This window comes from Procambarus clarkii, chromosome 44, assembly GCF_040958095.1.
Source record: "Procambarus clarkii isolate CNS0578487 chromosome 44, FALCON_Pclarkii_2.0, whole genome shotgun sequence".
In the NCBI taxonomy this organism is placed as follows: Eukaryota; Metazoa; Arthropoda; class Malacostraca; order Decapoda; family Cambaridae; genus Procambarus; species Procambarus clarkii.
In genome coordinates, this window is record NC_091193.1 from 10,952,814 (window position 1) to 10,964,470 (window position 11,657).

The window sequence follows — 11,657 nt, forward strand, 5'->3', positions numbered from 1 at the left end:
AAAGTTGAGAGTGATCTGTAAGGGGCTCAATCAAGTCTCAAATCTAATTTGCTAAAGCTTTTACAGGAAGTCGTCAGCTTCTCAATTTGGTAACTCTTTTTTTTTTCCAAGTTATCATCTGATCGGGAAACATTTATTTTATTTGATCGTCTTTAATGTATACTAGTATACCAGTGTCTTGGTTTGTGAAGCCTGCTTCATTTATCGAGGTCGCTTCCCCCCTTCTACCTAGTCAACTACCTGTTGACGACTTCGGGGCTCAGTGTTCCCGTGGCCCGGTCTCTGACCAGGACTCCTGGTTGCTGGTTTAATCAACCAGGCTGTTAAATACGGCTGCTCGCAGCCTGACATATACGTCAATCTTCATGAGGTTATCTTGAGATGATTTCGGGGCTTAGCGTCCCCGCGGTCCGGTCCTCGACCAGGCCTCCGTTTTGTTACACACCCCCCAGGAAGCAGCCCGTAACAGCTGTCTAACTCCCAGGTACCTATTTACTGCTAGGTAACAGGGGCATCAGGGTGATAGAAACATTTTGCCCATTTGTCTCCGCCTCCACCGGGGATCGAACCCAGACCCTCAGGACTATGAATCCGAAGTGCTGTCCCCTCAGCTGTCAGGCTTCAAGGGTGAAGTTGTGACACAGGATGACCCATTAAATGCTGGCCAAGCCCAACGATGGTTTGCCTGGATGATTGCGTGATGGTCACGTCACCCACTGCGCCACATAGTTGACAAGTATTACAGCGAGGAGTGTAAGAACTTGGTTACCTGGAATTCAGATCCCTTAATTCATTGTTATTATTTGCTAGCAATAACAACCAGCCATTAACATGTAAATATCTACTTCCTTCTACGTACAATGGGAGGCGAGCATTCACGTATGTGAGCGTAATCTACCTGAGCTAGTTGGCTGTCAGGTGCTAACTGAACACTTTTACCACCCCCTCCTGAGGCTCTCTGGCTGACTCCACTTCCCTCCCCCCGCAATAAGCTCCGCCCTAATGTAAGCTCCGCCTTCACCCCGGGGGTGAAGATGCCCAATGAGAGCGTGAGTTATCCGTATAGAACCACGCCCACGTACGGTTCATGACTTACCATTGGATAAAAGTTGTTACCAATGATCTTTTCAGTTCTATTCTCGCCTTTATGTGTTGAGGGCATATGTACGTTATTTGGATTTGGATTTTTTTAGGCATGTCACTATAGTCTAATAGGAGGTATAAACCTGACAGAGGTATTTGAACGATCCAGGCAGGTAAACTAGAGATGATAATTGCTTGATGCCGTCCCGTGAAGATGGTTCCGAAACGACGAGTTGGGGGTAAAGGTCCAGGCCACGGTAAGGGTGTTCGATTCTGTCCCAACCCCGTTACTAGACGTCTTTTCTTTCCCATTAGTACTCTCCCAGTTCTTTCCCGTCACTTTTCCTCACTTACAAGCACTTTAAAACAAGCACATCCGACTTGCCTGAGAAAAACCCAAACTTGATTCATTCTAAGGCATTCCAGGTAGTACTGGAAGTGTGGTGCCTCTTCTTCCGAGCTGCGGAGGCTCCAGTATGACCCTGATCAAGTGGGAAGGTGAGCGGGAAGGCAGCATCATCTCAGTTGTGCGCTCGAAGGCGGAGTGAGCGTACGTCGTTCCAGGAGGTCCCTTGGCGCCGCGCTCGTCACTGTTCACTTGTGGACGCTGCGCCTGGAAGACCCGGTTCTCGAACCCCTAGAACATTTGTGCTGGTGATTTTAGCTACTGGAATTGGGCTTTTTTACTATTATTTTGGAGTATGAGTGTTTGGACGAGTTTTCTGTTTTGTGGATACTGGTAGACTTATGGATTACTGAAGATCTTCGTGAAACTGGAAGAAATATTCGTGCCTCAGGACCGCTGATAAAGTGCCACTTTCCCCGACACAAGTGTCTCCTACACTGTAAACAGTAAAACATAATTCTCCAAACCCTAAAGAACATCCCATATATAACACTCCAAAACTGTACCCACACGTCCTTACGGGAGGATACAGTCCTTCCTCCTTCAGCGTCGACACCAGGAGTTGCCCCGCTCAAGAAGATGCTCTGACAAGGCTCGCTTGACTTCTGGACTCTTTCCCCCCCATTCGGGAGAGGATTTGGTCTGCCAAACATTGTGAAGACGTCTTCAGCAAGAGAAGCCTGTTATGGATCCGCCAAGAGGAGCTGCTGCGACTTGAGTTCTACGTCGACACTGTACAAGGACTGAAGGCCACGTCTTCTCCCGTAGACGCTGCTCATCTCGCAGTCAACATTCACTCAGGTAAGTTGTCTTACTAATATTTCGAAGGCGAAATGAGGTACTGTAGGATTCTGAGTTGTTGCCAGCCTGTGTTACTCTTGGTGACATTTGTAATGATTGGAAAATACAAGAGGGTAAAGAATCCTCCACGACGCAAAGAAAACAAATTAGAGAAATTAGGAGAAATGAGAGTGAAAAAGATAAATTTTGCAAGATAACGAGAGAGGGAGAATGAGAGAATGAGAGAGTGAGAGGGAGGGAGAGAAAGAGAGAGAGAGAGAGAGAGAGAGAGAGAGAGAGAGAGAGAGAGAGAGAGAGAGAGAGAGAGAGAGAGAGAGAGAGAGAGAGAGAGAGAGAGAGAGAGAGAGAGAGAGAGAACATTGGAATGACAGGTTGCAAAAGACCTTTTTGCACATACCTAGATTATATAATGTGGAAATTAGAAAGAACCCACAATCACTGAAAGAACAAAATATCTTATCATGACAGCTAAGGCTAAGAAAAGGATAGAGACGCAGAAGACAGAGAGCGTGTTGGGGAAAGGAAGGAGAGAAAGATAGACGAGATAATCTAAAAAAAAAATAAAGAGCGAGAGAAACTGCTACAGAGTAAAAGATAATACACAAACATTCACACAATAGAAAAACAAAAACACATAGCTCTACATAGAAATTCATGAACGCATCGCCGCTATATCATATCCACGCTTAGCACCTCCCCCTGTTGGGTGGCGCGCGCTCGAGAGATTTCAACGGCGTGTAGAGAGTGAGCAGGACACCGGGCTAATAGCACCGCTGTGGTAGCAGAGCTGAGATTTGCACGTTATGTTTGAGTAGTGCTGATTAGGCTGCTTTCAACGTTAGAGTAGATTAACCTTGAGGACTGGGGTCTGGTTTGAAATATTAGCGCAGGTCATTGTCAGGATTGGAGGCTGATTTCATCACAGGTTGAAGACAGGACTTTTATAATGTTGGGAGAGGTTTTAAGCAATATTTCTGAGCTGGTGTTCTCACTAATAGAGACAGTTATCTAAATTATATCCTGTAATCAGGACAACAGGATAACTTGAGCGACATTATAAACATAATCGTGACAACAGGCTGAGCTCAGCCTTAAGCGAGGGCAACCTAGCGGAGTTGAGCTCAGCGGTAAGCTAAGGCAACCTGCCCGAGCTGAGCTCAGCGTTCGTGAAGGTCACAATCTGGCCCGCAGGCTAATTCGTAAGAGAGTTACCAAGATCGTGACGACGGAGCTGAACTCTACGCTGAGCCAGGTCGAGGCAGGACTAGCAAGGCTGACTTCAACGTAAGTATAAGCGAGGGCCGACTCAGCAAGCTGGCACGAACGCTGAAGATGGATGACAGTGACTATGGAATGCCAGAGACGGAGGAATGACCGCCGGCCGGGACCAGTCTTGTTGCGGTGAGATGAAATGGAAAGATTCTATGCAATTCTCTCCCTGCTCAGAGGAAGTTGCAACTCTCAGATCATCAGGAGCAGAGTTGATCTTGACACATGCGCAGCGAGCGTGAGTTGACCGCATATTCCATGCCTCTGTAATGAGGAAATGAGCAGGGTGATAATGGGACAGTGGGTGAGAGTATCCTCCCCCACCCACAACACCCTTCCACCTCTCTCTCTCTCCCTCCCTTCATCTATCCGTTTTTCTGTCTGTCTCCCTCCTTCCCTTCTCTCTCTCTCTCTCTCTCTCTCTCTCTCTCTCTCTCTCTCTCTCTCTCTCTCTCTCTCTCTCTCTCTCTCTCTCTCTCTCTCTCTACAAATGTATGTTTTCACAAGACGCAATATTATATAAATAGTTAATTACGCTACCACATTCCTGTCATCTCCTTCCTTGATAATTTCTTGAAATACAGAAAAAATTATATTGTTTATGCACACACACACATACACACACACACACACACACATTATACTGGGACCAAAGAGCAAAAGCTCAACCCCCACAAGCACAAATAGGTGAGTACAAATAGGTGAGTACACACACACACACACACACACACACACACACACACACACACACACACACACACACACACACACACACACACACACACACACACTACATGTACATTACATACCAACAACCTCTATGCCCTAACGGTGTGTGTGTGTGTGTGTGTGTGTGTGTGTGTGTGTGTGTGTGTGTGTGTGTGTGTGTGTGTGTGTGTGTGTGTGTGTGTGTCCAACAGGTATCACGCTCCGGGCGATTCTGAGTAAGGGTGTAGTTAGCCGTTATTCCTGACCCAGTGGCGTCCGGAGCCTTGGGTGAGCATCTTGTATACCCGTGAGCGTCTCGTATACCCGTGTCTGGTATACCCGTGTCTGGTATACCCGTGAGCGTCTGGTATACCTCCACCCCCCAAGTGTTAGTTGGCGTTAATATTCTGGTGAGCATTAGTGTACTGGAAGCATTAGCTGGTGAGCGTTAATGAATTAGTGAGCGGTAGTATATTGCTAGCAATAGTATACCGGTTAGCATTAGTATACGGGTGAGCGTTAGTATACTGTGAGCATTGGTATATTATGAGCAGTAGTATGCTGTGAGCATTAGTATATTGTGAGCATTATTATACTGGTCAAAATTAGTATACTGATTAGCATTATTATACTCGTGAGCATTAGTATACTGCAACATTAGCATACTAGTGAACATTAGTATACTAGTGAACATTAGTATACCATTGAACATTAGTATACCAGCGAACATTAGTATACCAGTGAACATTAGTGTAGTAGTAGTAGTAGTATACTGATAGCATTAGCATTTGGATTAGTATACGCTAAGCATTAGTATAGTGGTAGCTGTGGTATACTGATCAGAGCTAGCACACTGGTAAACATTAAATACTTGTAAATATTAGAAATTCATGAACATGAGTAAACTCTTGATCATAATCATACAGGTAAGAATAAGTAGACTCGTGTGAGAATAATAATTAGGTATACTCACGCGTATAAGTATGCTCGTGAGCAATAAAAACTCGCCAGAAATCTAATTATAGTTGGCTTTAGAGTAGTGGTGAGCATATTGAGCCCCAACGGGCATGTGTATAGAGGTTAGCTTTTAGCTCTTTTACATTAGTAAAGTATAAAGGCAGCATAGGTAATTATGCTGTTAATGGCATCAGTGCTGATTAAACTTTTGCGTATGTTCTAGGCGCTGTTGCGGGTGATCTCACACAGTACTGTGCTGTTCCGGGTGATTTCACACAGTACTGTGCTGTTGCGGGTGATCACAAACAGTACTGTGCTGTTCCGGGTGATCTCACACAGTACTGTGCTGTTCCGGGTGATCTCACTCAGTACTGTGCTGTTGCGGGTGATCTCACACAGTACTGTGCTGTTCCGGGTGATTTCACACAGTACTGTGCTGTTGCGGGTGATCTTACACAGTGCTGTGCTGTTGCGGGTGATCTCACACAGTACTGTGCTGTTCCGGGTGATTTCACACAGTACTGAGCTGTTCCGAGTGATCTCACTCAGTACTGTGCTGTTCCGGGTGATCTCACACAGTACTGTGCTGTTCCGAGTGATCTCACACAGTACTGTGCTGTCCCGAGTGATACTGTGCTGTTTCGGGTGATCTCACACTGTACTGTCCTGTTCCGGTTTGATCCCTCACAGTACTGCACTGTTTCAGGTTCCCTGACACAGTACTACACTCTTCCAGGTTCCCTAACACAGTACTGTGCTAAATTTCCAGCACATTACACAAGATGCAGCTAAATTTTTATGCATATATATATATATATATATATATATATATATATATATATATATATATATATATATATATATATATATATATATATATATATATATATATATAGCTTGACTATTTACATAGTCTATTAACATATTATATTTACCATGTTAATTTACCTAGTCTGTTCTTCAGTCTATTTACCTAGACTCAAGATAATTTATTTTAATTAGTACATTTGTGAGTACGATTGTGCAAACAGTATTGTCAATTTCGAGAATATTAGCATACTCGTGAGCATTAGCATACTCGTGAGCATTAGCATACTCGTGAGCATTAGCATACTCGGGAGCATTAGCATACTCGTGAGCATTAGTATGCTCGTGAGAATTAGCATACTCGTGAGCATTAGCATACTCGGGAGCATTAGCATACTCGTGAGCATTAGTATGCTCGTGAGAATTAGTATACTCGTGAGCATTAGCATACTCGTGAGCATTAGCATACTCGGGAGCATTAGCATACTCGTGAGCATTAGTATGCTCGTGAGAATTAGCATACTCGTGAGCATTAGTATGCTCGTGAGAATTAGCATACTCGTGAGCATTAGTATGCTCGTGAGCATTAGCATACTCGTGAGCATTAGTATACTCGTGAGAATTAGCATACTCGTGAGCATTAGCATACTCGTGAGCATTAGCATACTCGTGAGCATTAGCATACTCGTGAGTATTAGCATACTCGTGAGTATTAGCATACTCGTGAGTATTAGCATACTCGTGAGCATTAGCATACTCGTGAGCATTAGCATACTCGTGAGCATTAGCATACTCGGGAGCATTAGCATACTCGTGAGCATTAGTATGCTCGTGAGAATTAGCATACTCGTGAGCATTAGTATGCTCGTGAGCATTAGCATACTCGTGAGCATTAGTATACTCGTGAGAATTAGCATACTCGTGAGCATTAGCATACTCGTGAGCATTAGCATACTCGTGAGCATTAGTATACTCGTGAGTATTAGCATACTCGTGAGTATTAGCATACTCGTGAGTATTAGCATACTCGTGAGCATTAGCATACTCGTGAGCATTAGCATACTCGTCAGCATTAGCATACTCGTCAGCATTAATATACTACCCGGTGTTATTGTACTAGTCGGCCTCAGTTTACTGGTAGACGTTAGTATACTTATCGGCGTTGGTATACAGTGCTTGGCGTTAGTATAATGCTTGGTGTTAGTATTCTGGTCGACGTTAGTATGCCGGAGAAAAATTATTAATATTAGTATACAGCAGTATGTTAGTTAAACTTGGTTATATTTACATACTGGAAACTATTATAGAACTGGAGAATATCTGTGTGCTGAAAAGCATTAGTATGCTAGAAAATATCAGTATGCAGGAAAACATTAGTACATTGTATACTCTTCGTAGTTTTTAATATGCTGGGGTAAATATTAGTATGTTGCATAAATTATGTAAATTGGAAAACATTAGTTTAGTGGATATTATCAATATGACGAAAAAGACCTGAATGCTAGAACACATTGTAATTTTTGGGAGGCTAGAAAACATTAGTATGTTGAATAAGATCAGTATGCTGGAAAATATTAGTATGTTTAATAATATTAGTATGCCAGAAAACATTAGTATGTTGAAAAAAATCAGTATGCTGGAAAAATTAGAATTTTTGATAATATAGTATGCTAGAAAACATTAGCATGATGAATAACATTAGTATGGTGGGAAACATTAGTATGTTTGATAATATCAGTATGCTAGAAAACTTTAGATTGTTGAATAATATAAGTATGCTGGGGAAACATTAGCATTTTTAATAATATCAGTATGCTAGAAGAATATGAATGTGCTAGTAAACATTGTTATGACTGAAAACATTAGTATTTTGGAAAAACATCAGTATGTTAGAAAATAAAAGTCTGAATAATTGTTCTGTAATACGTTAATATATTGGCTAATATTATTAAGTTTGAAATCTTATGTTATAGACCTTATGTATGTTGGAAAATATCAGTATGCTTGAATTATTAGTATGATTAAAAATATCATTATGCTGGAAATATTAGTATGGCAAATAATGTCAGTACGGCAAAAATGTTACCATGGTAGATAATGTCAGTATGATAGAAATATTCATGTGGTGGACAATATCAGTATGCTGGAGAGTATTACTATGTTGGAAAACATTAGTATGTAGCGTAATATTATGAGAAAATCACTTGGGGGACAATGAGGTGACTGGAACCAGCATTCTAGTGGTTTTCTCATTGATATTTCACACCATTGTGATATCTTTGTATATTATTATTATTCTCATTATTGTGCAGGAAGTTATTTGAAGGCTTATAAAAGATCAGTATGTTGGCTCATATCTATGGGCTGCAGCATATTATTATACTCTGAAATATTGATAGGTTGGAAAACATTAGTATACTGGAAAATATTAGCATGTTGGAAAATATGAGTATGTCGGAAAGTATGTATGTAGGAAAATATTAGTATGTTGAAAACATTATTATGTTGGATAATATCAATATGCTGGAAAACATTAGTATGTCGTATATTAGTATAGTGTATACCTAGTAACCTGTAAACAGCAATAAATTGGAGAATATCAGCATGCTAGAAAAGATTAATGTGTATGAAAACATTAGTATCTTGGAAAATATCTATAAACTGGAAATATCAGTATGGTAGATAATATCAGTATGATGGATAATTATTAGTAAGCTGGAAGATATCTGCATGCAGAAAAATAATATGTTGTAAAATATTAGTATTCCTATTTTTTTTTTTTTGAAAAATGTCAGTATGCTGAATAATACCAGTATGGTGGTAAGCATCTATTAGTCATAGGAGACTATTAAGTTGTGCTCTGGTTGTCGATCTGGAGTAGCCTCTCCAGGGCGCAAAGTCAGGGTAGGTTGATACAAGGGAGAAGCTGTCACCCATGCAGCAGGTCCCCCCCCATCCCCCTCATTAAATTAACAGTATGCAGGATAATATCAGTACAAAGGAAAATATTTGTATTCTGGAAAATATAAACATAGAAGAGAACAGATATATGCTGGAGTTCATAGGTATCTTCTTGAGGTTATCTTGAGATGATTTCGGGGCTTAGCGTCCCCGCGGCCCTGTCGTCGACCAGGCTTCCTTTTTGTTACACACCCCCAGTAAGTAGCCCGTAGCAGCTGTCTAACTCCCAGGTACCTATTTACTACTACTACTAAGTAACAGGGGCATCAGTGTCAAAGAAACTTTTTGCCCATTTGTCTCCGCCTCCACCGGAGATCGAACCCGGAACCTCAGGACTACGAATCCGAAGCGCTGTCCACTCAGCTGCCAGGCGTCAGGCGCTTCAGGTATACTGAAGAATATTATCAGCCTTCGAAAATATTAACATAGTACATAAATAGTATACTGAATAACACTGTTTTCCCCTAAGTTCATTAGTATTCTAGAGAATAACAGTATTTTGGAGAATCGAAACATTCATGTACGAATCAGTGAATCAATAACCGTAGGTATACTGAGCAGTATTTCGTATTGATGTTCACTATTACACATGATAACAGTATTAGCTATGAAAGGGCTGATATACTGTACAACACTGAAATATAAATCAACATTACACACCAGGTAAACGATAATATATATATATACAATGCACTTATGTATAACGATAAGCATACTAGGAGACTTCATTGTAAGGGACATTCATTACTAGCAAACTTAAGTATAACAGTGAGCATATTAGAAACGTCCGTATAACAGAGGGCATACTAACAGTACTCGTAGAGAAGACAAAACAATACCGTGTTATCAACATATGATAACACTGTTATCTGTTCAACTTTACTGTCCTCTGGTGAGCATGTGAATAGGTCCATTAAAATGACTTGAAAATATTCTGTGTAAAATTATATTGTTTCCATAATGCAATAACATCGTAAAACGAAACGAAAATAAAATAAGAGCCACGTTTAATAGCTTGAGAATTTACTTTTCAAGCTAATATGTATATATGTATGTATTATATATATATATATATGTGTGTGTGTGTGTGTGTGTGTGTGTGTGTGTGTGTGTGTGTGTGTGTGTGTGTGTGTGTGTGTGTGTGTGTTTGTGTGTGTGTGTGTGTGTGTGTGTGTGTGTGTGTGTGTGTGTGTGTGTCTGTGTGTGTATTTGTATATTTATAGCAGCTTTACCTTTTTCTCTGGATCAGCAAGCGGTTTTAAAAAATTTATTCTTAATCACATTAAACTAATGCTCAATAATACACTCGACTACTTATACACGGCGCCTTGTGTCGCAACTAGCTGGCAACATCAACGATGCCATCAGCCATTCATTTTTGGTGCGTCTCACTGTGGCCTTAAAAACAAGGATGGGGTAATCAGACCCATTGACATTGGTAATTCCCTCAGGTGCTTCGTCGCTTTGGCTGCTGCCAGAATAGTCATCTAGGAAATGACATTCAGGTACGAAAACAGCTCAGGTTTGGGATTCCTCAGGGCTGTGAAGAGCTGGATGCAGCTCAAACATGCACTGTTAACATCACAGTCACACGGTACCTGATCTAATTGGACTCAAAAAATGGCTAAAATTCGGTCAAAAGGGACGTAGTCCTCCAAGCTGTTCATCCTCAGTTCTCACTAAGTTCTACAGCTAAGATTTTAAAGCTATTATTTAATGAGCAGGAAATTAACACATGTATGAGTGTCCAAAAGATTAAATCCTGTGACCCTCTCATTTTCTGCTTTGTCATTTAAGTCATCTAATCTCTGTGCAGTAAAGGTAACATCTGGTTCTTGAATGATAACAACCTAACTGATACCCGTGGAACCCCTCTGGAGGACATCATAATAATTCAACAGCAATGAGTCAGCCTAGGTATCACCCACAGCCCTTCTAAGAGCGAAACAGTCTTCTCCATCCCTAAACATCATAGCTCAAGTAAAAGAGGGTCTACCAAAATACTTATAAATGATCACGAAGCCAGCACTCTCCTAGGAGCTATTCTAATGTTGAATGACATCAGTGAGATCTTTCGTTTGATCAATGACCTGAGGAATATGACAGAAAGAATTTAAGACATCGAAGCTTACAATGCTATTGACCTTCTCACCAGAGGTCTGTTTCTCCCAGGTTAACTTAATCTACCATCTGGTATGTTTACCGACCCACAACAGCTTCAAGCTAGATAAACACGACCTTTAACTTAAATCTATTCTATTAAAGTACTTAACCTCTCTCTCGATGACCCACAATGGAAATAATCAAAATTTTCCGACATACTTCGGTGTACTCTCAGCTCCCCCCCTCCCCAGATCGTTCTACCAGGTTCTGTATACTCTTCCTCAGAAACTGAGAACGCGGTAAAGGAAATTCTTTCGGATAACTTAGACAACTTGACAGGAGTACCCGGCCCCCAACATTTTACATTACATCTCCAAGTGGGTTTCTCTCGTAATCCCAACACTGCGACCAGGACCATCTAAAGCTTACAAGAACTGTTGCTGAAACTGCTAGGCAGGCGAAGAGTCACAATAACGTGGCTGAAGTATGTTGACCAGACCACACACTAGAAGGTGAAGAGACGACGACGTTTCGGTCCGTCCTGGACCATTCTCAAGTCGAT

The 11,657-nt window shown here is 41.3% G+C and overlaps 1 protein-coding gene across 2 annotated transcripts in view; it reads left to right on the forward strand.

The window, feature by feature from the left end:
* Positions 1-1,567: 1,567 nt before the first annotated feature.
* Positions 1,568-11,657, forward strand: part of LOC123745271 (protein embryonic gonad) — a 42,561-nt gene continuing 32,471 nt past the window's right edge. The window contains exon 1 of one of the 2 annotated variants that reach the window (XM_045725623.2): positions 1,568-2,290. The gene's annotated coding sequence lies outside the window, so the exon portion shown is untranslated. The remainder of the gene's footprint in view (positions 2,291-11,657) is intronic. The other variant, XM_045725624.2, reaches the window with a different exon arrangement.